Source organism: Apium graveolens, chromosome 3, assembly GCF_009905375.1.
Source record: "Apium graveolens cultivar Ventura chromosome 3, ASM990537v1, whole genome shotgun sequence".
NCBI lineage: Eukaryota > Viridiplantae > Streptophyta > Magnoliopsida > Apiales > Apiaceae > Apium > Apium graveolens.
Window position 1 is genome coordinate 296,367,760 of NC_133649.1, and position 5,767 is coordinate 296,373,526.

Genomic DNA, 5,767 nt, shown 5'->3' on the forward strand with positions numbered 1-5,767 from the left:
GCTGTTAATCAAACATCTGGAATAGGATATGATTACAATGCTGCTATTGGAGAATTAGGCATAAACTCCCCTCCTCATGTCTGTGCTAAAGGGAGGGAAGTACCACATGTGCTTAAGGGTGTTGATGAACCCCTCTATAAAGCATCAATTGCTGAACCATTTGATGCGACCTCTTCTGTTATTCAAGAAGAAATACGTGCTGAGGATCATGCTAATGAGAAGATTGTTTCCAAGTCAAGTGAGTCAAAAGTTCCAGTCAAAGTTGTGAAAGCAACTGAGACTAACTCAGACACACATGAGTTGGATAACAATAATGCCATGTCTACCATGCATAAATTGCCTGCTGTTAATCACTCTCATAAAGCATGTGGTGTTGCTAATTGTATGTCTTGTGCTTTTAATATGATGTATGCTTATTTTAATGGTAAGCATGTGTCTAATGATAAGACTACTCCCCGTCAGCATGTGAATAACAAGAAGCATGATAGGTCTAAGACTGCTAGTCCTTCTAAGGCTAGAAAGGAGACATTTGTGCCTAAGCTTAAACAGAAATTTGTTAAGGCTGTTTACAAGGTCAAATGTTCAGTCATTGAGAATGTTGAGATCGTTAAAATTAAAAATGTTGTTTTGCATGACAAAGGACAATTCTACAAGTATGTCGGGCCCAACCAAGTTTGGGGTCCGAAGAAGGTCTAATCCATTTGAAGTGCAGGGCAGTATACAGGTGTAACCGGTAGTGTTGATTCTTGACAGTGGATCATCAAGACATATGACCGGAGATAGAGCCCTGCTATCAAATGAGGATTGAGAAAGCTGGCCCCCTGGCTACCTTTGGAGATAACAGCAAAGGTGTATCCGAGGGATATGGCTGTTTGCAAGCTGGGAATGTTATTATTGTAATTTTGTATATTGTGCTAGGTTATTATCAGGAAGCAGTATCTAACATATAGCACCAGTGACGAGACTTGAGAATATTACGACATATCAGGCACCTGCTGCACATTACACTTGGAATTGGACTCTAGTAAGATGTGTACAAGTGTACTCCTGGTTGGTGAGTCAAAAGAGGAAGTCAATGCACCACAGTTCATGGACTTTACAGCTGCAGATCTATTGGACTATGCAATCTCTTCTTCACAATCTCACTTCAGGTTGGTATGAACTAGTATACTGCTCAAGCAATCGTCAAGGACATGGTATGGCACTCTAACAGAAGTTCTAATTTTATATGAATAAGTAGAGTCGTCATATTAATAACTATCTTATCAATAGGCACAATCATATTGTTTTATATGTGCAGTGATATATTGTTAATGCAACATAACAATTAGTATCTAAAGTACTTGACAAGTATCGGTCAATGATATGTTGTTAATATTATGTTGCAGATATTTGTAAGCTTTTGACATGAATGAGAATTACTTAGACTTTACCCTAAGTGATCAATGTTTTATCCAAAAACTCATTCATATTGAAAAACAAAATTAAACTTCTTTCTACATTAGTGATTTCTTATTTCATGTAAAATCTTTTGAAATCACTATTGTAAATCATTTTCTCTCTATTACCATATGTTTTGTGTTACAGGTTCAGTCTCCAATGACTTTCTTTCATTGACAGTCATGAGGTTGAAAACCCACAACATCTATCCCAGACTGTAAAGACAAACACAAAAACAGAACCAACCAACACTCTCTTACCACTAAAAGTAGTATGAATGAGCGTGAGGGAGATAGTGCCTAGTGCACCACATAAGGAAGGTTCTGTAGTCAACCCAGTAGCTCTGTCTCCTACATAGATGAGTAGTATTTAAACCGAGACAACTGCTAGCCCCCATACATCTTCTCAAAAAGATGTAATGGCTGAAAAGGCACAAAAACAGTTACTAGATTCATTCTCTCAACAGGGTGCGTCTATTGAATTTTGCCTGTCGGCCAAGGTATCCGATGTAGTGTCACCACTTCAAACATAATCAATTCTTGATGCACAAGGAAAGGTTACACACACAAAGGATGAGTTGACGGAAACAAGAGTTTCGACCATTTTAAGGTCAGATTCGATTGTTCAAGGTTCGTTAGTGGACCAATTGCCTTTACAGGTGTTAGGAGAGGATACTGATCCAAAAGCCATATGTCAGTGGTCAGTGTCTACCTCCCCAGGCTTAAATCCCCTGGATGCATCTGCGGATAGTGGATCTGACATAGGTGCAGATCGGCAACTTGTTGACAATGATTCAGATATTACCTGATAAGTCACAAGGAAGTGTCTTCACAGACATTAGAAGGGAACTTTGATCTTTATGCTAAAATCGTTGGATCATTGTTTACCTTCCCAGAATTCAAATCTGGAACCCTAAAAGGGAAACTAGCAACTTGTAGATTATGACTCAGATTTATCTGACGAGTTTAACAAGGATGGGGATTTGTGAACTCCCATTGCACCACCTGTGACCTCCTTTAAGGATGGCTAAGGTGATTTTCCTTGCAGGTACAGCTGGATTATGGAGCTATGAGAGAAGAGTGATACACTTGTGAGAATGAGTGTAAACACGAGTGGAGAGAAGAGTGAAACACATGTGAGGTACACTAAATAGAATCACACACTCACAGTGAGGTAGAAAGAGAAACTACTTGTTATTTCTTTTCCAACCAAGTGAAATATGAGAACTCCTTCAGACGACGGCATACATTCCTTCTTTAAGGGGGAGATAAAAGCTTAAGAAATAGTTTGGAGGATTCCTCAACTAAGGGGGAGAAATAGCAGGGAGGAAGAAAAAGATCCTAAAAATGTACACTACACCACACCATTGTTGTTTCTAACTACGGATCCTATTGTACGGGAGAGGTGGTAAACACAAGGTGATTTCCTACTAAGGGAAGAAGCAGTTAGGGGAGTACCATTGGTTTTTATCTGCGGATCCTATTGTACGGGAGAGGTGGTAAAACGAAGGTGATCTTCTTTAATCAGTTGATTCTCATAGGGGGAGAAGCAAGAGATATGGGCTTCTCAACAGGAAATGTGGTTGTACAAATGAAGATGGAACTACTTGAAGATATGTTCAGTCTAGAGGAACATCTACTTGGAATCTGGAAAATGTTAAATCTCATCCAGAACTTTTCTGCTATTTACTTTGCATGTATGTTTATATCTTTTTCTTATTTGTTAGTTGAGTTATCCTCTAGGTATTTGTGTGTTATTGTCTAACAAACAAATAGGGGGAGATTGTAAGTCATATGTCATAGCCTACTTGTATATTCGAGGATTCAACTCAACTCAAATAAGAATGTAATAAGTAAATAGTGGATCGACCGTCAGAGAGATCTCGCAAAGTAATATCTGTCAAAGGATTCAGAAACAAGGTTCATCTACAGACTTGAGAAGTTAATTCACTGGAAGAAGTTCAAGAATTTGATCATGCCTCAGTGATATAAATCAAGATCGTGGATTTAATCAAGTGACAGAGATCTCGTCAGGGTATCATTAATTACAAGGATTTAGTCTGAAGAAAATCAAGAGTATCAAGATCAAGACTTGAAGAAACGTCACGGAAGTTAGTCACTCATGAACCAGACAGTACATCGAGTGTCAACATTGAAGTGGTGGAATTGATTCATACTTGACAGTAATTTTCAGAAGATTTTCAGAAGAATGGTTGCTGCTCAAGATTAGTATTAATTCTCTATTAATTAATTAAGACATATAATTTAATTAAGAAAATAAATTATATCTACAAAGATTAATTTATTGATTAATTGAATTAATTGATTAATTAATTCTGAATTAATATTAATGATTTTCAGAATTTTAATTGGATTAAAATCTGCATTCAATCAGCAAGACAATTGAAAATGAACTAGCATGACAATCAGGATTGTCATACCGATTGTCATGCTAGGCCATTTTCAATAGTCTCACCGAAAGTTACACTAGGAGGAGGATTGTCTTGCTAGTTCATTCTGATTGTCATGCTAGTTCATTCTGATTGTCATGCTAGTTCATTCAGATTGTCTTGCTAGTTCAATCCATTGTCCTACCGATTGTCTTGCTGAGCTCAGGATTGTCTTGCCAGTTCAATTCTATTCTGTTGATTAAAAAGAAGCAGACAAGCAGCAGTTCAATTATCCATCCAATACACAAGTCAAAAACAAGAACACAGCAGCCGCAGCAAATATTTCATTTTTCATCTGCTTACTTCAAGATTAAATTTCTAGTTTGTAAAGTTAAATCCAATCAACTAGAAATCATTCTCTTGTTCTTGTGTAACAATCTAGCGGATCAAAATCCCTAGAACTTAATCTCAAATCGCGTTTAGCATTTGATTCTAATTATTGCAAAAATAGAAAAAGTTCATGTCGAATTTATTCTAAATTTGTGATAATTAATTTGAGATTAATTCCTTGTAATCGATACAGTTGTTGTAACACCTTTCAAGTTTAATAATATTTTTATTTAACTTGAATTTTGTTTCACATTTTTTATTCCGCATTTAATTCAATTATTCGGTACTGTTTGTATTCAACCCCCCTTCTACAAACACATTGGGACCTAACATTATCTCATATAGATTTAAGAATAATTAAGCATACCTAACTCACTTACCAACCTTGAAAAGGGGGATTCATCTAGTGGCTTGGTAAAAATATCTGCAAGCTGCTTCTCACTTGGAATAAAATTTAGTTCCACAGTACCATTCATTACATGTTCCCTTATGAAATGGTACTTGATGTCTATGTGCTTTGTCCTTGAATGTTGTAATGGATTTTTAGTGATGGCAATTACACTTGTGTTATCACATAAAATAGGAATCCTTTCAAGTTGCAGACCATAATCTAGCAATTGATTTTTCATCCATAAAATATGTGCACAGCAACTGCCAGCAGCAATGTATTCAGCTTTAGCTGTAGAAGTAGGAACTGAATTTTTCTTTTTACTGAACCAGGACACAAGCTTGTTTCCTAGAAATTGACAGGTTCCTGTTGTACTTTTTATATCAATTCTACAACCTGCATAATCTGCATCTGAATAACCAGTTAGATCGAAACCAGAATCTCTAGGGTGCCAAATGCCAAGTTTTGGTGTTCCCTTGAGATATCTGAAAATTCTCTTAATAGCTATTAAGTGAGATTCTCTAGGATCAGCCTGAAATCTAGCACATAAACATGTAGCAAACATTATATATGGCCTACTAGCTGTTAAGTACAGAAGTGGGCCAATCATGCCCCTATAACTTGAAATATCCACAGACTTTTCAGTAGTGTTTAATTCAAGCTTAGTTGCAGTGGCCATGGGAGTTTTTGCAGATGTGCAATCCTTTAGATCAAACTTCTTTAAAAGATCATATATGTATTTAGTTTGACTAATGAATATTACATCACTAACTTTCTTAACTTGCAAACCAAGAAAGTAAGTTAGTTCGCCCATCAAACTCATTTCATACTTACTTTGCATCAATTTGGCAAACTTTTTGCAAAGTTTCTCATCTGTAGAGCTAAAAATAATGTCATCTACATAAATTTGAACAAGTATACTAGAGCCATTAACATTTCTAAAGAATAAAGTTTTATCTACAGTACCTCTTGTGAAATGATTTTCCAAAAGGAACTTTGATAAAGTGTCATACCAGGCTCTAGATGCTTGCTTCAATCCATAAAGTGCTTTCAAAAGATAATAGACATGTTCTGGAAAATTTGGATCTTCGAAACCAGGAGGTCGACTGACATAGACTTCCTCCTCCAAATCTCCATTCAGAAAGGCACTTTTGACATCC